The sequence below is a fragment of the Sus scrofa genome, chromosome 2 (genome assembly GCF_054392235.1).
Source record: "Sus scrofa isolate SSC_HxYL_T2T_F1_AM1 chromosome 2, Sscrofa_HxYL_maternal_Yorkshire_Landrace_v2.0, whole genome shotgun sequence".
Lineage (NCBI taxonomy): Eukaryota > Metazoa > Chordata > Mammalia > Artiodactyla > Suidae > Sus > Sus scrofa.
Genome location: NC_139384.1, coordinates 132,464,713 through 132,488,490, shown reverse-complemented (window position 1 = coordinate 132,488,490; position 23,778 = coordinate 132,464,713). Strand labels below are relative to the sequence as shown.

Sequence of the window (23,778 nt, the reverse complement as noted above, 5' to 3'; positions counted from 1 at the left end):
AAATATTCATTAGGCTGCACATCTGGTAGAGTTCCTCAGAAAGCTGTACCTCCTAAATGATACTTTGGTAGATTTGTTTTGAAATAGTAACCACCTACACCTATTGTAAAGGCAAACATGTATATGATGATCTTAAATACATTAATATTCACTAAAAATGTTGCACAGACAAAAGGAGTAGTAGAAGAAATGGAAACCTTCCTATCTCCTACTGTTAGAGAAATCTGAAAATATATGTATGGTGGTAAGTTAGAGGTGGTCGTAATTGTTTGACAATTCTTTCATCAAGAATTGGAGGTCTTTGTTTCTTCTCCTTAGATGTGAGAACACTCTGTGAATGAGCTGGCCAATGAAATACTGCTAAGTGATTTTATGTCAGTTTCCAGACTGAGGCCAGAGACATGGAAAGTTTCCATTTCCTATCTTACAGAATACTTTTGGAACCCAGGTGTGAGGAAACTCAGGTAATCTCATTAAAGAAGCCCTTGTGGAGAGGAACTGAAGCTTCAGATCACAGTTCTAGATGAGTTTACATTAGCGGCTAAGGCCAAATTGCTATCATTGAAGCTGTCCCTTTGTTCTATTCCAGCTGCTCTAGCTTGTCCACATGGAGGGGAGATCAGCTGTCTCTAATGGAAGCTTTCCCATTTTGCAGATTTTTGACCCAAATAATTGAGCATTACCATTTTAAGCTATTAGGTGTGTGGGCGTTTGTAAAGTAAATGATGGATAATTGGAATGCTCATCAACAGCTAAGGAAATAAAATTTCTATCATCTTTATTGATTTGAAAACATATTTTTCCCAATAAAATTCCCAGCTACTATTTTTTCTAGGTTAATGTTTCTAATAAGTAGCTTAGAATCAGAGTTCCTATTGTGGCTCAGTGGATTAAGAACTGACTAGTATCTATGAAGATGTGGGTTCATCCCTGGCCTCGCTGGGTGGATTAAGAATCTGGTGTTCCTGAGCCAGGGGTCAAGCCATAGCTCCTGCAGAAGCTATGCTGAGTAGTTATGTTGTGAACCACATGGGAAGTCCAGACATCTGTGGTCAATTAATCTTTGACAAAGGAGGCCAGAACATAAAATGGGAAAAAGACAGTCTTTTCAGCAAGTATTGCTGGGAAACCCGGACAGCTGCATGCAAATCAATGAAACTAGAACACACCCTCACACCATGCACAAAAATAAACTCAAAATGGCTGAAAGACTTAAATATAAGACAAGACACCATCAAACTCCTGGAAGAGAACATAGGCAAAACGTTCTGATGTCAGCCTTACAAACGTTTTCTCAGGTCAGTCTCCCAAAGCAACAGAAATAAAAGCAAAAATAAACCAATGGCACCTAATCAAACTGACAAGATTTTGCATAGCAAAAGAAACCAAAAAGAAAAAAAAAGACAACTTACAGAATGGGAGAAAATAGTTTCAAATGATGCAACTGACAAGGGCTCAATCTCTGGAATATACAAGCAACTTATACAACTCAATAGCAAAAAAGCCAACAACCCAAATGAAAAATAGGCAAAAGACCTGAATAGACATTTCTCTAAAAAAGATATACAGATGGCCAACAAGCACATGAAACAATGTTCAATATCACTGATTATTAGAGAAATGCAAATCAAAACTACCATGAGATACCACTTCACACCAGTCAGAATGGCCATCATTAATAACTCCACAAATAACAAATGCTGGAGGGGGTGTGGAGAAAAGGGAGCCCTCCAGCACTGGTGGTGGGAATGTAAGCTGGTACAACTGCTATGGAGAACAGTATGGAGGTATCTGAGAAAACTATACATAGAACTACCATATGACCCAGCAATCTCACTCTTGGGCATATATCCAGAAAAACTTTCCTTAAAAAAGACACAGGCGCCTGTATGTTCACTGCAGGACTATTCACAATAACCAAGACATGGAAACAACCCAAATGTCCATCAACAGATGATTGGATCAGGAAGATGTGGTATACAGAAACAGTGGAATACTACTCAGCCATAAAAAAGAACAAAATAATGCCATTTTCAGCAGCATGGATGGAAGTAGAGACTCTCATCCTGAGTGAAATAGTCAAAAAGAAAGACAAATACCATATGATATCACCTATATCTGGAATCCAATATATGGCACAAATGAACCTTTCTAAAGAAAAGAAAATCATGGACTTAGAGAATAGACTGTGGTTGCCAAGGGGCAGAGGGAGGGTGTGGGAGGACTGGGAGCTTGGGGTTAATAGATGCAGACTTTTCTTTTGGAATGGATTAGCAATGAGATCCTGCTGCGTAGCAGTGGGAACTATGTCTAGTCACTTATGCTGGAGCCTGATAATATGAGAAAAAATAATGTATACATGTAAGTATAACCAAGTCACCATGCTGTACAGTAGAAAAATAAATTGTATTGGGGAAATAACAATCAAAAAATTAACAAAAAAAAAAAAAATAGAGTCTGGTGTTGCCACAAGCTGCAGTGTAGGTAACAGATGCAGTTAAGTTTTGGCATTGCTGTAGCTGTGGCGTAGACCTCAGCTGCAGCTCTGCTTCGACCCCTAGTCTGTGAACTTCCATATGCTGCAGGTGTGGCCCTAAAAAGAAAAAAAAGCTTGAAATCTATTTATAAAACTTGATTCATAACTTTTTATATTTTTAATCTGTCATTTGCTGTTCACTCTCTAGATTTATATCCCTGTATGTGGTTTTCTGAAATTCACATAAGGATAAAGAAGACTGCTGATTGCATTTTCACACATGATCACAAAGAGTGCAGAGAATAAAAGCTTTTTATATTTTTTATAAGAAAAAATGGGCTTGGGGTTCCTGTCATGGCTCAGCAGTTTACAAACCTGACTAGGATCCATGAGGATGCAGGTTAGCTACCTGGCCTTGCTCAGCGGGTTGAGAGTCCCATGTTGCCCTGAGCTGTGATATAAGTTGCAGATACAGCTTGAATCTGGCATTGCTATGGCTGTGGTGTAGGTCAGCAGCTTTGCTCCAGTTGGACCCCTGGCTTGGGAACCTCCATATGCCACAGGTGCATAAAAGAAAAAAAAATGGATGATTTACTATGTTATTAGTAATTGAAGTATTTTTGCTTTGTGTGTTTCTTTGTTTATTGAAGTATAGTTGGTTTATAAGAATGTATTAGTTTCAGGTATGCAGCATGAGGCTAGAGTGGTTTTACAGCTTTTACCCTGTTAAAAGTTTTTACACAATAATGGCTATAATTCCCTGTACTAAACAATGTATCTTTGCTGCTTATCTATATTATAGCTAGGAATTAGTATCTCTTAATCCCATACTCCTGTCTTGCCACTCTATCCTTTCCTTTCCCCACTGGTAACCCCTAGATTTTTTTCTATATCTGTGAAGCTGGTTTGATTTGCTAGATAACATTGATTTGTTTTATTTTTTAGATTCCACATGTAAGTGTTAACATTCAGTATTTGTCTTTGACTTATTTCACTAAGCACAATGTTGTCTGGGTCAGTGGATGTCCTGGCAAATGGCAAACTTCATTATTTTTATTGATGAATATTTGTGTGTGTGTGTGTGTGTATCATTTCTTCTGTATCCAATCTTATGTTTATGGACATTTGAGTTGCTTCCATATTATGGTTATTATAGATAATGCTATGAAGACTGGAGTGCATGTATGTTTTCAAGTATGTGCTACTGTTTTTTTTTCTGGATATACCCAGGCGTGGAGTTGCTGAATCATGTGGTAGTTCTATTTTCAGTTTTTTGAGGAATCCTCATACTGTTTTTCCATAGGGCTGCACCAGTTTACATTCCTGCCAACAGTGTACAAGGGTTTCCTTTTCCCTGTATCCTCTCCAGCATTTGTTTTTTTGTAGACTTTTTGATGATAGCCATTCTAATAGGTCTGAGGTGATACCTTGTTTTGATTTGCATTTCTCTAATGATTAATGATTTGAACATTTTGTCATGAGCCTCTTGCCCATCTGTATGTCTTTTTTGGAAAAAATGACTACTCAAATATTCTGTCTTTTTGATTGGGTTGCTTTTTTTGCTGATATTGAATTGTTTATATAGTTTGGGTATTATCCCCTTGTTGGTTGTATCATTTGCAAATATTTTCTCCCATTCTGCAGTTTGTGTTTTCATTTTGTTCATGGTTTCCTTTGCCATGCGAAAACTTTAAAGTTTAATTAGTTCCCATTTGTTTATTTTTGCTCTTTTTCTATCTTTGCCTTAGGAGACAGATCCAAAAAATTCTGCTACAATTTATGTTAAAGAATGCTCTGCCTATGTTCTCAAATAGGAGTTTTATTATTTCACATATTACATGTATATTTTTTAACAATTTCGTGTTTACTTTTATATGTGATATGATAGAATGTTCCAATCTTACTGTTTTACATGTAGCTTCCATTTGTTGAAGAGACTGTGTTTTTTCCCCGCATTTTATATTTTGCCATCTTTTGCATAGATTAATTTATCATAATTGTGTGGGTTGCTTTCTGGCCCCTCTGTTGTGTTCCATCGATGTATTTGTCTGTTTTTGTGCCAGTATAATGTTGTTTTGATTACTGTAACCTCTGTAGTGTAGTCTGAAGTCTGGGAGGGTTATACCTTCATGTTTTTTGTTTGTTTGTTTGTTTTAATTTCAGGGTCACTCTGGCAGTTTGAGATAATTTATGATTCCATGAGAATTTTAAGACTATTCTAGTTCTGTGAAAAATGTCATAGGCATTTTTGGTAGGGATTGTATTAAACCTGTAGAGTGCTTTGGGAAGTTTGAATTTTAACAGTATAAATTCTTTGAATCCAAAAGCATGGGATATCTTTCCATTTCTTTGTACTATCTTCAATTCCTTCATCCATGTTTACAGTTTTCAGAGTATAGTATTTACTCTTTCATTTCATATCACCTCCTGGGTTAAATTTATTTTTAGGTGTTCAATTCTTTATGATGTGATTTTAGATGGTATCGTTTTCTTAAATTTTTATGATAGTTTATTATTAATGTATAGAAAAACAACAGCTTTCTGTATATTTTTCTTATATCCTGCCACTTTGCTGAATTTATTTATTCTAAAATTTTTTTTGGTAGAGACTTTTAAGGTTTTCTATATACAGTATCATCTTCTAAAAATTGTGACACTTTTACTTCTTCCCTGCCAATGTGAATGCTATTTATTTTCTTTCATTGTATAATGGCTGTGGCTAGGACTGTAATACTATGTTAAATAGAAGTGGTGGCAATAAGAATCCTTGTATTTTTCCTCAATTTAGAAGAAAGGCTTTCAGCTTTTCACTTTGAGAATGATGTTAGCTATGGGTATGCCATACCTGGTCTTTATTATGTTGAGATACATTTCCTCCATACTCATTTTAATGAGAGCTTTTATCATGAACAGTTGTTGAATTCTTCAAATTCTTTTTCTTTGTCTCTTGATATGATCATATGATTTTTAAACTTCCATTTGTTAATATGGTATGTAACATTGATTTGTGAATATCAAACCATCCAAGTGTCCTTGGAATAACTTGACCATGGTGTATGCTACTTTTAATGTATTGTTGAATTTGTTTTGCTAATATTTTGATGAGGAATTTTCATTTATACTCATCAAAGATAGGGGCCTGTAATTTTCTCTTCTTATAATGCCATTGTCTAGTTTTGGTATCTGTGTAATAGTGGCCTCATAGAATGAATTTGGGAGTTTTTTTATCCTTTTCAATTTTTTGGAATAGTTTGAAAAAATAGATATTAGCTCTTGTTTATATGTTTGGTAGATGTCCGCTTTGAATCCATCCAATCCTGAACATTTGATTGTTTGGAATTTTTTTATTTGTTTTTTTCGTTTTTTAAATTCATTTTTACCACTATTGATTTTTTTTTTTTCAAATTGCCTTTTGCTTCTTGATTCAGCCTTAGCAGTTTTTGTTTCTAGAAATTTTTTCATTCTTCTAGGTTGTCCAATTTTTTGATATGTTACTGTTCATAGTATTCTCTTATGATTTATTATATCTCTGTGGTATCAGTAGTTACTCCTCCTCTTTCATGTCTTATTTTCTTTATTTGGATCCTCTCGCTTATCTTTCTCATGAACCTGGCTAAAGGTATATCAAATTCATATATCTTTCAAAAAAAATCGTGGCTTCATTGATTTTTTTTTTTTAATCTCTATTTATTTTTATTTATTTATTTATTTTTTTGGTCTTCATTATTTCCTTCCTTCTGCTGAATTTGGCCTCTTTTTTCTTTTTTCTAATTCCTTTGGGTAGTAGGTCAGGTTGTTTATTTGAGTTTTCTTTTTTTTTTTTGTTATTTGTTTTTGTTTTTGTTTTGAGTAAGTGCTGTATTGCTATAAACTTCCCTCTTTTGTTGGATCACAAAGATTTTGGGGTATTGTATTTCTATTTTCCTTTGTCTCAAGGTATTTCTGATTTCCTCCTTCATTTCTTCATTGAATCTTTGCTTTTTTTTTTAGATAGAATATTGTTTAGTGTCCCTGTGTTTGTTCTTTTCTGGTAATTATTTATGTAATTGACTTCTAATTTCATATCTTTGGTGGTCAGAGAAAAATGCTTGACATAATATCAATCTTCTTAAATTTTTTGAGAATTATTTTGTGGCCTAGCATGTGATCTACCCTGGGGAATGTTTCACTTGCACTTGAAAGGAATACATTCTGCTGTTTCTGTGTGGAATGTTCTAAATCTATTGAGTCCAACTGTTCTATTGTGCCATTTAATACCACTCCTGCCTTATTTTTATTCTTTCTAGATGAATTTTCCATTGATGATGGTAGGATATTAAAATTCCCTACTATTATTGTCAACTTCTTCCTTTATGTATTAGTGTTTTCTTTATATAGTAAAGTGTTCATATATTGGGTACATATACACTAATGCGTGAAATAGCATCATCTTATACTCTGCCAAATCAAGTCTCAATGTGATTCCTTTTCTTCCCTTCCTACATGGTTTATTCTATATGTATATCTCATATAGGCTTGTTTATACAAGAGTTTGTCTGCCAGGTTCCAGTTAGTTTTCAGTGTGAATTGTTCTACATATAGATAGGTTTTTGATGTGTTCATACTCACTTTGTCATCTTGGTCAATCTACTGTATTGCTTCATGTGTTTTTTAAATATCCAGGAAATCTCACTGTTAAAAATCACAGTTAAGTGTATAAATTATTACAATTATAACACTATTAGTAAATTAACAGGATTCATCTCTATACCTGTGTTCTGAATCTTGTATCTTGAAGATTATCTGTGAATTATGACTTTTCCTCCTACATGTGACTTCTCTATCTACTGATGTGTTCAAGTCTTTACCTTTTTTAAAATAAATTAATTCATCCTTCCGCCTAGGTATCCTTTCATATTTTTTTATTATCCAATTTTTTAAAGAATATTATTTAGTCTTAATTTATCTCCCTTATTTTACCCATTATTTCACTGATATAACTCCCAGTGAGGTCACATATTTTACTTCATATTCTGAACCTAAAGCATTCTTCCGTCCCAGTGTTATCTTCTGCATAACAGTTAACATTGGTAACTATTTCTTCCTTCCTAAATTATTGTTTCTTTGACTCCTGTGGCACTACCATCATCATCATCATCATTGCTTTTTGGGTTAGAACTCTCTGTTGGGTCCCACATAATTATACCTACTTTCCTATTTGATATCTCCACCTTTCCCATATTGAACTTTTATTTTCCTCTTGGCTACTTGTAACCAAGCTGTCCTATCCCTTATGCTTCCAATCTCAGTAATTGGCATCATGCTCATTTTCTCAAGAAAAATCAGGAATCAAAACTTGATCCTTCTTTCTCTCTTTGTTACATCACCCAAGTTCAATCAATTAATAAGGGTTGCTTTTCCTACACCCTTAAACTCACTCAATTCTGTCCACTTCTTTCAAAATGCCTTATCCAACCATGGCTTAGACAGTCATCACCTGATATCTTTTACCCTATTCCTCTCACTCCTCTATCGACCATTCCAATCCATTTCTAAATTACAACTAAAATAACCTTTCTAAACAGATAATCTAAACATTCTATTCCCCCATGTAAAAATCTTTTATTACACCCATTTTGGCATAAAATCTTCCTATTTTCTTTTTCCCAGATTCTTTCGCCCTGCTCACCTTTCATTGGTTGTTGACTTTGCACAGGTGCCATTCAAAGTCTTTCTCTAAACCATCATTGGAAAACACCAGTTCTCAGTTAAATTTGCTGTGATAAATGACAGAGGGCTATATTTGCTTTATTCATAGACTGCTTTTCTGTGACATGCTGGGCAAACCTCAAGCTATACCACATTTATAATGAGACCAAAATCATTTGAACTTTGAAGCTTCTCAAAGAATCCTACCTGCTAACTTTAGTGACATTTATTTTGATTAAATATCCCTTTTGAACCCACAACCTTCTGTTATTCTCTATGAGACAGATCTTGACTATATTTTATTAAATGATAGCAGCATGTGTCACATCAAAGTTTTCTTTGCTTGATTTCTTTTTTCAAACTAAAGTTAGACTGTTTCTGTAGTTTACCTATCCATTTATAGTACATACTAGGACCCCATGATGATCTAAATCCATTCTTTTTATCCTTCTCCAAAGGATATATATGCACTAATTTTTATTTGAAGTGAGAATCAATGACTGATGACTGTTTGGCGGATGTAATCTGATCTTTAAAAGACAAATCTGTGCGTTTGTTTATTTATTTTTTCAGATTTTATGCTTCCAGTTCACACCATGGTGGCAAGCTAAAATATATATTTTTAAGACTGATTTTTTTATTTACTCTTAAAATTCAGGGTTTTAAATCAATGTTTTCAAACAATTCTAGTTAGACTTCAGTGCAATAGCAAAGGCAAAGGAAAAGCTCATAAAAACCTAGCTTTCACCTTGTGATTTATACTTTGAGTAGCTGATCTTTTAAACAATGCATAGAGCCATAATCTGACTCAGACATCTCTCAGCTTAAGCTTTCACTTTAAATATTGTCATATAGTGATACTGTGCTAGGTACAAATGTTAAAAAATTATTTTAGAAGTCATTACTCTTTAATTACATACTTTTTTTCCACATAATATACACTCAATAAGTATAATAAATCATTGTTGAATGAATGGAAAAAAGCATATAAATGAAAAGAATGATACTTTCTCATGTCATAAAGCAGTCCTTAATATGATATTAACGAAAGTACAGTCTATTATATTAATAATCATTTCCTTATAAACAACATTTTTTCAATTTTTAGGCATCCAAATTCTTTATTATAGATACATGCAATTATGAATTGATTTTGTTATATACCCTGTCTGCATTTTTAAATAATGATTTTCTCTCTAATATGTGTGTATGTCTTTAAAAAATTGTTAAATATTATCAAATTGCTTTTCAGAATGATTACACTCAATTCATACTCCCAGAAAATATGGTTGAGGATATCTGTTGCATAGTACCTTTGTTTTATTAAATGTTATTATTTTAAAATGTGACTGTCATAGTAGTCATTTTATATTATTTGAATTAAAATATTTTAGGCAGTATAGCTAAACTGTCAGCATTTTCACTTGTCAGCATTTTTACTTCTGTGGGTTATCTATACGATTTTTTTCTAACAGTTATTGAACACTATCACTATTTTAAGTGTTTTACATATGTTGGTTTACTTGATCCTCACAACAACCATGTGAATAATAGGATCCTCCTATAATCTACATTTTACAAATGAAGGAAATATATACTTGGGATTATTTCTGATGTTGTCTAATAAAATAGAACATATTTTCTTACTGATTTGTATAAACCCTTTTTTATATTAAAAAATTAGCCAGGTAGATAAATGTATGGTAAAGTGTTCCATGTTATATGAATTGTCTTTTGTTAGTTTTATCAATACATTTTATTTTATAAGTTGAATTATTATAGTATCAAGTTTATTGAAAGAGTAAGTTCGTAGGGTTATTTATATATTAACCCTGTATTTTATGTTTTTTAAATTTTGTTTCATTTTTTGTGACTCATATATTTGGAAATAATGTTTTATGTTAAATGAGAATCTCACTTTATTTACCTCAGTAATCAAAAAATTATCTATTGATTTGTGGTACTCCATGAAGTGTACCTAACATATGTATACCTCCATCTTCAATTAAATAATAAAATTCTTTCTTGATTTCCCATTGTGGCTCTTGGTAAGGAACCCTATTATGACCCATGAGGATGTGTGTTCAATCCCTGGCCTCACTCAGTGCGTTAAGGATCTGGCATTGCCGTGAGCTGTAGTGTAGGTTGCTGGTGTGGCTCAGATGTTGCACTGCTATGGGTATGGAACAGGAAGGCAGCTGTTGCTTTGATTCTACCCCTAGCCTGGAAATTACCATATGTTTTATGTATAGCCCTAAAAATGAAAAAAGAAAGAAAAGAGAAGAGGGAGTTCCCATCATGGCTCAGTGGTTAAAGAACCCATCTAGTGTCTATGAGGATGCAGGTTAGATCCCTGGCCTTGTTCATTGGGTTAAGGATCCAGTGTTACCCTGAGCTGTGATGTGGGTCAAAGACGTGGCAGAGATCCCGCATTGCTGCAGCTGTGGCATAGGCCAGCGGCTACAGCTCAGATTGCACCCCTAGCCTAGAAACCTCCATATGCCATGGGAGCAGCCCTAAAAAGACCGAAAAAAAAAAAGAAAGAAAGAAAGAAAAGAAAATTCTTTTTCTTACCATATATGAGCCATTATGTAGTATCTAAATATATTATATTTTCATACACAAGAGCATAAATATGTGTCTAATATTTTATATTTGTTCTATTTAAAATTTCTTTAGTTGGTGTTATTTATGAGTAATTCTGGAACCAAATGCCAATAAATGGTCTATATGTTTTATTTACTTGATTTATCCTTTAATGAGCTAAAGCTCTTTCATATTTCAGTTATATCTTAGATGAGCCAAGTCAACATTTAACTTATGGCCAGCATCTATGTGAGAATGCCTGTGAGAATGCATGGGGCTGTGAAAGTTTTACAGGGCAAGTAGGATGTCAGTAAAGGTAGTATTCTTTCAAATTTCAATTAATGTAAAATATGCCTTTCAGCATTACTTACTGGGATTTATTTAATATCTATCTGAAAGTTCTGAAATGTAATGTTATTGTAACTGTTGAAAGAGCACTTCTCAGTGACAGTGTGTGAATGATGTGCCATTATAGCTCAATTAGGATAGACTGTGATCATATGTAATATTTTTTTCATGCAATGATAACGAAAAGGCATAATTTATTTTTTATCTGTATCATGGAAGATACTGTACTAGATATTTTGTATGTAAATTTTACATTACTCTCATCAGCTTTATTTTTTATAACTACTGTAAAACCTAGGTATATTTATAGATACAGAAACTGAAACTCCTAGAGGTCAAATCACTGCTTGAAGGTCACACAGCTAATAAGTGCTAGAGCCACCATTTGAAAATACAGATCTAAATCTTTTATCTATGCCTAATACAATGTTTAAATTAACTACCAGTGTCTTCTTAGGCTCTCTGATTAGTTTCATTAGCATGTATGAATTACTAAAACACTCTCTAAGGTGAAAATTACATGAAGCTAGAAGACATTTCCACATGTAAAGATTTTTAACTGAGTTTTATTTTTTGCTTTTTCCATCATATCTGATAAACACATAGACACCACAAAGCCAGTGGGATTTATACCTGTTAACTTTCAGCAGTTTCTCTAAAACACCCTAAAATTTATATCACTGCTATATTCTCTCCTAGTTGTAAAAACTCAAATTGACAGAATGAAACCTGTGCAAATAACCATTCAATGATAGCTATATGAAATAACTGTTACATAGCTAGGCTTCTCTGGCTTATGATTACTAAGGAAAGAGGACTTTTGATAACAGAACTTTTGGGTGAGAATTTGAACCTACATAATCTGTAATATTGAGAAAATTGTTTCCAATACGTCTAGCCTAACCCAATAAAAACTAAATATCTGTTTTGAGTTATGATTGGTATGTCATGAATTATAAAGTTAAGGGATATGTTTTTGTTTTTGTTTTTTACTTTTTAGGGCTACACCCATGGTATATAGAGGTTCCCAGTCTAGGAGTCGAATTGAAGCTACAGCTGCTGGCCTACACCACAGTCACAACATTGAAGTATCCAAGCTGCATCTGCAACCCACACCACACCTCATGGCAACGCCATATCTTTGACGCACTGAGTGAGGCCAGGGATTGAACCTGCATCCTCATGGATACCAATCAGTTCGTAACTCCTGAGCCATGATGGAAACTCCAAGTAATGTGTATTTTTGAATAGTTTATTATTGTTGTTTATTAATTTGTACAAATTACAGAAGAATGTAGACTGCTCTGATATTCTTCTTCTTTCACCTGGAAAATTTTCTCAAATGACAAAAAGTTATAAGTGGAATGTAAGAAAAATATCTATAGTGGATAAGATACTGTGTGGGATTTTGTGTGTGTGTTTGTGGTTGTATGTATGTGTCTGGTAGTGTTGATTGTAGTTATAGTAGTTAAAATTTCTTCTAGTCTTTGGCATAGAGTGCACAGAGATGCTGACGTTAGGATGGTCAAATCAAATATGCAGGTTAAAATTTTAAATTTAATCACAAAATAATACAATATATAATTTCTGAACCAGTAGGGGGAAAAAGTTAATAAAGCAAGTTTAATCAATATAATAGAGTGCATGTAATTATAAAAGAGAATCAAAGAACAAGCAGAACTAAGAAAAAAAGTTGGTAGAAATAAATTCAAATATATTAGTAATCATAATTTTTAATCATGATTGCTGGGATAGAAAAAAAAAAGATGCTTAGCAACCAAGAATCTTGGTAGAAATCCTGAAATTTTGGAAAACTACAAAATCATTATTTACAACATAGTCACTAATCAAGAGTGTTTAAGAGATCTCTGAGTAGAATTTTATATATGTGTAGAACATTGATAAGATTTCTGTTTTACTTATACTAAAATAACAAGCACCTCAATTTAATGAGCTTTTCTAAATCATTTCCTCTTATAGTATCCTGTTGTTTTCTTGCTATAATTTATAACAATATAGCACAGTTTAATGTATTATTTTAATATCTCTCTTTATAACCCCAGCCAAGGTAGAAACTACTACTGTTTTTTTTTTTTTTTTTCTCCAATATGTTTTCAGTACTGAGCATATCACTTGACACAAGGAAACATTGATATATACTTATGGAATGAGTAAATCTATGTAATGGACTTGTTGAGATATTTTTTATCCTATGAGATGAGGTGAAGAAAAGCAGTGAATTCAGATACATTGCCATAGTTACATGCCTGAAGAATTCCATAAGATCTACATATCTTTGTAAATGATGTGGAGATGTTCAAAAAATTTATCTGGGCCATTAAATTAGAGAATATTTTTTGTCCTTTTTTTTAGGGCCAAACCCACAGCATATGGAAGTTCCAAAGCTAGGGGTCAAATTGGAGCTGTAGCCACTGGCCTATGCCATAGTCACAGCAATGCAGGATCTAGCCGCATCCAGGACCTACACCACAGCTCATGGCAAAGCTGGATCCTTAACCCACTGAGCAAGACCAGGGATAGAACCTGTGTCCTCAAGGATACTAGTCAGATTCGTTTCTGCTGAGCTATCATGGGAACTCTGAGTTTTTATACATATTCTGTTCTTTAAAGTATTATGGATGGCATATTTAACTTTTTTTGTCAAATTGAATAGGCTATATATATTTTGAACCAGTCACCATAAGGATTTGTTTCAGTTGCTTGTTGGTAATTCTCAGTTTATCCACAGCAGGGGAAAATTAAATTCCTAGAAGTTCTTCTTTGGGTAGGAGTTAGCCTTATAGCAATTATCAGTTTGTAATTGCTTTTTTTTTTTTTTTTTGTCTTTTGTCTTTTTTGGTTGTTGTTGTTGTTATTGTTGCTATTTCTTGGGCCGCTCCCGCGGCATATGGAGGTTCCCAGGCTAGGGGTTGAATCGGAGCTGTAGCCACCGGCCTACGCCAGAGCCACAGCAACGCGGGATCCGAGCCACGTCTGCAACCTACACCACAGCTCACGGCAACGCCGGATCGTTAACCCACTGAGCAAGGGCAGGGACCGAACCCGCAACCTCATGGTTCCTAGTCGGATTCGTTAACCACTGCGCCACGACGGGAACTCCTGTAATTGCTTTTTTATTGTATTTATATCTGTTTAACATCTGTACTTTTTAAAGTAAAAGATGATTAACTTCCTAAATACAAATTTATTGTACTCCATCAGGGTTATTATTTGTCTGCCTATGCACTATATAATCCCTTAAAAACAGAGGCATATAATATATTCAATATCTAATTATTAAAGAAATGCAAATCAAAACCACAGCACAGTGTGGTAGTCACTTCACACTGGTTAGAACGGCTATCATCAAAAAGTGTACAGATAATAATTTCTAGAGAGGTTGTGTACTATAGGGAACACTTATACACTGTTGGCGAGAATGTAAATTGTTGCTGTCACTATGGCAATCAATATAGAGATTCCTTGGATGGGGAGGAATAGAGCTACCATATAAGCTCTTTCATTCCTAGATAAATATTCAGACAATACAAAAATTCTAATTTGAAAACATACATGCACCCAGATGTTCATAGCAGCACTATTTACAATAGCCAAGACATGGAACATGGAAGCAACCTAAGTGTCCATTGATACATAAATGGATACAGATGTGGTATATGTGTTTGTGTGTGCATGTATGTATATATATATATACACATACACACACATTGTTATTTTTGTATTTTACAGCATGAGAAATTATATTCAATATCTTATAATAATATATATCTATATATACATCTATATATATCTCCATTTGTAATAACCTTAGTATTATTTGGAGATACTCTAGGGTGTTATTAATTTTATTGTAAATTTCAGGGGTATTTTTATTCTCCCTGAGTGTCTTGATGTGGGTTTATGGCAGAAATTCTTTTTAGTTCAGAGTAGAAAAAGTCTAGAAAAAGTAACATATCTTTGAAACCAACTGAATGTTTTTCAAAAATAAGCACTATTATATTATTAATACTTCATATTTCACAGATAGTCTTTGGTCCCACACTATCTTTCATTGATTGTATAAAATCTTTATAGAATAATAAATATAACTAAATCAAATTTTGTGTATATATAGAATTTCTCTTAAAATATACATAGTAGCAGAATTAAATAGGAAAACATTAAATCAGAGTCTCGTTAAACCTAGAACATAAGAAATAAATAAAGAAAAAAATAAAGCAAACAAACCAAAAACCCTAGAAAGGCCTCAGGAACTCTGTTTCATAGATTCCAGTTCACTGTTGTTTGTATTTAAGTATAAGCCAATTAACTAGACGTTATGACCTCAGCAGAATGGCAGTGTAGAAATCCCTGTACCATCCTTATCCTACCTCCAATTAAATAACTGTTCATGAGCAAATTCTACTTTTGAGGAATCTAGAAACTAAGTGAAGAGCTCTTGCACCCTGGGGAAACACAAAACCAGACTCACTGCAGCTAGTAAGAAGGTCACTCTCTCATTGGAGTCTCCCAACACATGTCATGGAATCAGAGAGGGACATTACTAGCAATTTGCTTCTCCCAGAGACAAAATGGTATTTGACTTTCATGCTCAGCATGCCAGCTTTTCCAAGAAAACTCCACAGAGGATTGATGTCAGTCCTGCCAGTTTTGGAGTTTAGGTGGATTCACCACAATCTGGTAGCCTGGGAAGGAACACAGCAGCTTAGGCTGGAACATTCCTTAACTCCCCATTATGGCTCACCATAGAGTAAGCTAAAAAAAAAATGGACCTAACAGACATATTCAGAACATTTTATCCAAAAACAGAAGAATATTCATTCTTCTCAAGTGCATATGCTTCTTTTTCTGGTTTAAAGCATGTTACTTTCTAAAACAAATATGGATACATTTAAGAATATTGAAATTATAACAAGTAGCTTTTCTAACTGTTGTGGAGAAGAATAACAAATCGAGAGCAGAAGAAAAACTGGAAATGTGGAAATTAACACACTGTTGCCCAACTATTAACTCAAGAAAGAAAATTTCTCAAAGCAAATTAAAATAAAAAAAAACAACATACTAAAATGTATGGGATGTAGCAAAATCAGTACTCAGAGGAAAATTCACAGCTATAAACAAATAGTCTATAAAAGGAGATCTCAAACACTTTAACTTTACACTTCAAGGAGCTAGAAAAAAAAGAACAAATTAAACCCAAGTTACTAGAAGGAAGGAAATAACAAAGATAAGAGTATGAATAAATGAAATAGGAAATAGAAGTACAATAGAGAAAAAATCATTGAAACTAAGGGTTGGTTTTTTGAAAAGATAAAATTGACAAACACTTACCTAGACTAAGAAATCTTAGGTATTTTTATTTCTTAGAGAGATGACTTTAGAAAAATCAGAAATGAAAGAGGAGACATTACAACTGATAGAGAAATAAAATGGTATAAGAGATTTTACATCAACAAATTGGATAATTAGAACAAACATATAATGGAAGAGAGTACCTAGACAGATCCCTATCTACTACAGATATTGAGTCAGTATTCAAGAAATTTCCTACAAAAAAAGAAAAACCCAAGATCAGATGGTATCACTATTGAATTCTACCAAACACTCAAAGAATAATCCTTTGAATCAAGTCACTTCTCAGATTCTTCCAAAAATTCACACTAATCTAAGTTTGAGTGTCAATTACATATGAAATAGTAGTTCCCACAGTAGCTGATTGCTGAGAACTTTTGGGAGTTTTTTAAAAGACAGAGATTTCTATCTCTTTTCCAGGGGTTATGATTCAATAGTTTCAAATTGAGGCTTTGATATAATTATTTAAAAAATTTTAGATAGTCTTCACTGATGTGATGGACTCTTAAGAGCTATTGTCTATTCCCAGAAGAATGGTGGGTTGGTGCTGGATGTATGTGATACATCAGGTGTTTCACTTTTCATCTTGTGATTTTCACATTTCCCTATTTTAAAGCTGTATTTAGATACGTCTGGATTTACCTAAGAAGAGTCTTCCTGAAAATACTCCTCCAAAGTTACTTCTAGGTTTAGGGATGGTTTCCTTTGGCACTTCTTAGACCTTTTTTGCTAACACTGGAAGTGAACCTGTTATTTGAACCTGTTGTTGTAAATAAAAACTACAGCTCTTGCTTCTCATAGCTGTTTTTCTCTTGCTGTCTAAAATCAAATGATATAAAATCTTCTCCTTCCCATATAGTAATTAAATAAGAATAAACACAGATTTGAGGTTTTTGTCTACTTCCCTTTTAAGAGTTTTCACTGATAATAACAAGTAGGAAACAAAAAAGAATGAAAGTTTAGCAACATATTAATGTCAGCTATCCAAGTTGTTTTTGCAGTGTAACCACTAAAACAGTCTTCTTTCCTCCCCTTTAACTTACCCTGGGAATTAGAGACAATCAGGTAACACTTCCAGCTAACATTTTATTCCTTAGATTAATATATCAACACTCTTTAACCTCTTAGATGCTCTTTTTTCATACTGACCTTAAATTTTACCCTAATTCACATAGGTGGGGCAAGCAAATATGACACCTTGGGCCTTTGGCTTGAACAAAGAAAGTAAGATAGTTTATCTTAGCAAAAAAATCAAAGTGGAAATGTTAACATCATTGTTCTTATATGCTTCCAGAAAGAATCATTTCCAGGTGGTCTCAGATTAAGTGGGTGATCACTTCCAAACCATCATACTTCTCATATTGTGGAGGCATTTGACTTAATGCATTTATTTGAGTTAACTTGATGTATAATACAGGATTCGTTTGAGATGATTCCTAGATAATATTTCCTTGCCTACATTTTCTGGTAATCAGTGACAAACCTCACATTCTCTATTGATATTTGATTTTTGTTAAGGATAAATAGGAGACTCAGATAGGAAATGCTAAAAACTACTCACGTAAACATAGTCCTTTACATACAAAGAACTTTCGAGGTACACTGGTTGATTATATTTGCCAAGTTTCACAATACATTATTTTTTATTACCTAATGAATTTTATTACATTTATAGGTTTACAACAATCATCATGACCAAATTTTGCTGCATGTCCATCCCAAACCCTCAGTACAACCCCCACCCCCCAACCTGTCTCCTTTGGAAACCATAAGTTTTTCAAAATCTGTTAATCAGTATCTCTTCTGCAAAGAAATTCAGTCTGTCCTTTTTTTAGATTTCACAAGTTATAGCATTTGATGTTGGTGTCTCATTGTCTGACTTACTTCACTTAGCATGATAATTTCTAGGTCCATCCATGTTGCTAAAAATGCCATTATTTCTTTCATTTTAATGGCCGAGAAATATTCCTTTGTGTATATGTACCACCTCTTCTTTATCCACTCCTCTGTGGATGGACATTTAGGTTGTTTCCATGTCTTCACTATTGCATATAGTGCTGCAATGATCACTGGAGTACATGTGTCTTCTCAAGTTATGGTTTTGTCTGGATAGAGGTCCTGGAGTGGGATTGCTGGATTAAATGATATTTCTATTTTTAGTTTTCTGAGGAATCTCCATACTGCTTTCCAGAGTGGTTGCACCAATTTACAATCCCACCAACAGTGTACTAAGGTTCCTTTTTCTCTACACCCTCTCTAGCACTTATTGTTTGTAGACTTTTTGATGATGGCCATTCTGGCTGCTGTAAGGTGGTACCTCATAGTGGTTTTGATTTTCATTTCTCTAATAATGAGTGATGTTGAATATCTTTTCATGTGTTTTTTGACCATCTGTATGTCTTCTTTGGAGAACTGTCTGTTTAGATCTTCTGCCCATTTTTTGATGGGGTTGTTCATTTTTTTGGTATTGAGCGGTAGGAGGTGTTTATAAATTTTGGAGATTAATCCCTTGTCAGTCATTTCATTTGCAAAGATTTTCTCCCATTCTGCGGGTTGTCTTTTCATTTTGTTTGGGTATCCTTTGTTGTGCAGAAACTTTTAAGTTTAATTAGGTCCCATTTGTTTATTTTTGTTTTTACTGTCATTACTCTAAAAGGTGGATCTGAAAAGATGTTCCTGTCATTTATGTTGGAGAGGGTTTGGCCTATGCTTTCTTCTAAGAGTTTTATAGTATCTGGTACTCTATCTAGGTCTTTAATCCATTTGGAGTTTATTTTTGTGTATGGTGTTAGGAAGTGTTCTCATTTCATTCTTTTCCATGTGGCTGTCCAGTTTTCCCAGCACCACTTAATGAACAAGCTGTCTTTTTCCATTGTATATTTTGCCTCCTTTGTCATAGATTAGCTGACTGTAAATGCATGGATTTAATTCTGGGCTTTCTATTCTGTTCCACTGATCTATATTTCTGTCTTTGTGCCAGGACCCTATGGTTTTGATGACTGTTGCTTTGTAGTATATATAGTCTGAAGTCAGGAAGCCTGATTCCTCCAGCTCCATTTTTCTTTTTCAGGATGTCTTTCGCTATTCTGGGTCTTTTGTGCTTCCACACAAACTTTAAAATATTTTGTTCAAGTCCTGTGAAATATGTCCTTGGTAAGTTGGTAGGGATTTCACTGAATCTGTAGGTTGCCTTGGATAGTACAGTCATTTTGATAATATCAACTCTTCCCATCCAAGAGTATGGTGTGTCTTTCCATCTATTTGTATCATCTTTGATTTCTTTCATCAGTGTCTTATAGTTTTCAGAGTACAGGTCTTTTGTCTCTTTAGAAAGGTTTATTCCTAGGTATTTTATTCTTTGGGATGTGATGGTAAACGGGATTGCTTCCCTAATTTCTCTTTCTGATCTTTCATTGTTAGTGTATAGAAATGCCATCAATTTCTGTGTATTAATTTTGTATCTTGCAACCTTGCCAAATTCATGGATGAGCTCTAACAGTTTTCTGGTAGAGTCTTTAGGATTCTCTAGGTATAGTTTCAGGCCATCTGCAAATAGTGATAATTTTACTTCTTCCTTTCTAATTTGGCTTCCTTTTATTTCTTTTACTTCTCTGATTGCTGTGGCTAGGACTTCCAAAACTCTGTTGAAGAATAGTAGTGAGAGCGGACATTCTTGTCTTGTTCCTGATCTCAGTGAGAATTCTTTCAGCTTTTCACCATTGAGAATGATATTCGCTGTGGGTTTGTCGTATATGGCCTTTATGATGTTGAGGTAGGTTCCCTCTATGCCCCCTTTCTGAAGGGTTTTTATCAGAAATGGGTGTTGAATTTTGTCAAAGGCTTTTTCCTGTATCTATTGAGAGGATCATATGGTTTTTATTCTTCAGTTTGTTAATGTGATGTATCACACTGATGGATTTACAGATATTGAAGAACCCTTGCATCCCTGGGATAAATTACACTTGATCATGATGTACAATCCTTTTAATGTATTGTTGGATGTGGTTTGCTAGTATTTTGTTGAGGTTTTTTGCATCGATGTTCATCAGTGAGATTGGCCTGTAGTTTTCTTTTTTTATGGTATCTTTGTCTGGTTTTGGTATCAGGGTGATGGTGGCCTCATAGAATGAGTTCGGGAGTATCCCTTCCTCTGCGATTTTTTTGAAATCATTTCAGAAGGATAGGTGTTAGCTCTTCTCTAAATGTTTGATAGAATTCGCCTGTGAAGCCATCTGGTGCTGGACTTTTGTTTGTTGGAAGTTTTTAAATCACCGTTTCAATTTCAGTTCTTGTGATTGGTCCATTAATCTTTTATATTTCATCTTGGTTAAGTCTTGGAATATTGTACTTTTCCAAGAATTTGTCCATGTCTTCTAAGTTTTCCATTTTGTTGGTATTTAGATACAACTCATCTTGTACTCGTTTGTACCCTCCTCTTCTCATGATTTCTGATTTTGGTAGCTTAATTGTACATGGATGATTTTGTATCTTTACTGTATATATACTTTACTGGTGAGCCTTGTTATTTGTGGTATTTTTGTTTGTGATTGCAGCCTTTTCTTTTCCGCCTAGAGAAGTTCCTTTATTGTTGTAAAGCTGGTTTAGTGTTGATGAATTTTCTTTTGCTTATCTGTAAAGCTTTTGATTTCCGCTTCAAATCTGAATGAGAGCCTTGCTGGGTAAAATAATCTTGGTTGGAGTTTTTTTTTCCTTTCATCACGTTAAATATATCATGCCACTCCCTTCTGGCTTGCAGAGTTTCTGCTGAAAAATCTGCTGATAACCTTATCAGCATTCCTTTTTATGTTATTTGTTTTGTTTCCCTAGCTGATTTAAATTTTTTTTTTTTTTGTCTTTTTCGGCATTTGGTTGTGATTTTGTTGTTTTTAGGAGAGAAGCTGAGCTCCAGTCCTTCTGTTCTGCCACCTTAATCACCCACAATACATAGTTATTACATGTAAATAAAGCAAGCAGTTTTAAATGCTTATCCTCAAAGACCATCTTCTTTCCTTCAACTTTTTTTTAGAAATGCCTTTTGTATTTTGAGGGTTCTTATTTTGGAAAGTAATTAAAAGAGAGTTTGGGGAAGGCGCACTATAAAAGATGTCTACACAACATTCTGGCTACTGGTTATAAAAATTTGGAATCTCCAAATGAAATGTTCCATAATATGCAGAATATAAAGTATTTCCAAAGGAGCTTGTGCTTTATCAACAGAAGATATTTTCCAAGCCTTATAATTTTAAAAAATAAACTGCAATGAAAACATTTTAATTGTCATTTTTTTGTATTTTAGTTTAATACCTCTCAAATAGTGTTATTTATAATATACAATGGATTTTGACAATGTAATGATGTGTATACAATACATATGAGTTCCTGTTTTAATTGTCTGGCACAGGATTCATGTATATGCCCCCCCCCATCTATCCATCTATATTGTGTTGTGGGGAATTAGATAAGTCTAATTAGATAAGTCTAATTTCAAAGGATACTTTGAAAGCTGATGTCCTTGCTGGTGCCTCTCACCTGTGTGCTCCATAGATACCCTCTTAAGACCATAAGAGTGATTACATGTACAACAGCTCTGTTTAAGTTTTGTTTTGTTTTGTTTTATTTTAGGTCTTAGACTGAGGATGGAACCTGTTGTTGCTTACCCCAATGTCCCATCATCCATGCAGTGACTCAGCAACAGTGTTCAGCATGAGGTACTGTACTATTTATTTATTTATTTATTTATTTATTTATTTATTTAATTCTGCACACATGTTGGTCCATAAGATTGTTTTTTCTGTTTAGAGGTTGCATTATTCCAGACCAAGCCCTCAAATGCTTTTGAAATGATACTATTATTGATATGTGGGAGAAGTAAAAGGACAGCCTCAAGGTAGCTCTTAATTGCCTCACATGTTCCTCTTTAAGACGAATGTGTTTTTAACTTCTAAGAGCAGGATTCAGGGAATGCATGAGTGGCCTAAGACCTCAAGATTAGAAGTGTTGCTAAATCATTTGATTCTGAGAATTAAGCAGATATAATGGTGATTGACCTTTTCAAGAAATTAAGCATAATGTCATTATGTTGAACTGGGCCACAGAACCATAAAGAAGACAGAATGGCGCACTTGTTCTGTACACTTTTTAATTTAGTTCTTGGAATTGATAGCTTCTTTCTGCCTCTCTCGCTTGTCAATTTATTAAAGTAGGTATTGGCTTGTTAATTCAATTTGTTTCCTCTGTATTTATTAGTGCATTGTTTTGTTCTCCATGGTGGCACATTTTTGTTGCAGTTTTTAAATGTCTCATCAGTAAAAAGTACTCTGGGATATAAATTGGCTTTGGCTGGGTGTTGACTCATCAGTAAAAGTTGTTTTTTGGCCATAAATATGCCTTGGCTGTCATTTGGTTCAAATATGAATACTACATTAATTTAGAAAACTGTTGATCTACCATGACATACTAAAGTTATAAAGCTGTCAATAAAGTGTTCAATTCTATTAAATTAAGTGAAATATATGATTAGCAATTAAGATGTACCCAACCTGTATATAATTTCAAGTTCAGCATATGTGTAAGAGATAGGTGAGTTACTTTGGAAAAAAATATATGGTTATACCTAATGTTTTAAATGGTTAATGATTTAGAGGAATACACAGTAGAGAGTAGCTTTAGTGATCAAAATAACATGTTTATTGATTCTAAATTTGCACATTTTTTGAAAACAAGTCGTGATGTGTGTTTGTTGTGTATACGTGATGTCCCAACATATTCCTTTCTGTTCCTGTTCTTGGCCATTGACCAGACCAGCTGTTTCAAAATTTATGGTTGTTTTACAATTGAAGGTATCTTGTAAATACTGGTGGCAATGACAGTAAGTTCTGTGAAGCTCAAAAAGTGAATATTCTGTCATTGATAAGTAGAAAATATTAAAGTAGGGTTTGCAGAAGACTCTGGGCAAGAGGTACAAGGATGGTTGTGACAGGGTAGAGAATTAGAGAATTTTCACCATGTAGGAATAGGAGCAGGAACAAAGGCCTTCAATGATGAAATGAACATGATACAATTGGAAGGTGTGGAGATGGATTACCTGCAGTAGGAGGTGACTCTGTAGGTGTCATGGAGATAATTCACAGGCACAGCATGTCCTGATCCTGGAACACTGGGTTTAGCTTACAGGACTGGGTGTTAGTTAGAAAGGTCTGATAGGTTGAGAAGCTTCTTTATAGACCCTGAACAGGGAAGCACCATCATGAAGAAAATTTTCTACTTTTATTGATCATTTGGAAGTCTGGAGGAAGTTTCTGAAAGAA

General features: G+C 34.0%; 1 protein-coding gene and 1 long non-coding RNA gene across 3 annotated transcripts in view; one reads left to right on the top strand and one right to left on the bottom strand.

Annotated features, from left to right (window-relative positions):
* The window catches only part of LOC110259775 (uncharacterized), a 1,242,567-nt gene that overhangs the window by 117,362 nt on the left and 1,101,427 nt on the right, over positions 1-23,778 (bottom strand). The window lies entirely within an intron of this gene.
* DTWD2 (DTW domain containing 2) overlaps positions 1-23,778 on the top strand; it is a 1,117,698-nt gene that overhangs the window by 964,288 nt on the left and 129,632 nt on the right. Inside the window, exon 11 of one of the 2 annotated variants that reach the window (XR_014838614.1) lies at positions 22,094-22,179. The gene's annotated coding sequence lies outside the window, so the exon portion shown is untranslated. Of the gene's footprint in view, positions 1-22,093; positions 23,012-23,778 lie in introns of those variants that run through there. The other variant, XR_014838622.1, reaches the window with a different exon arrangement.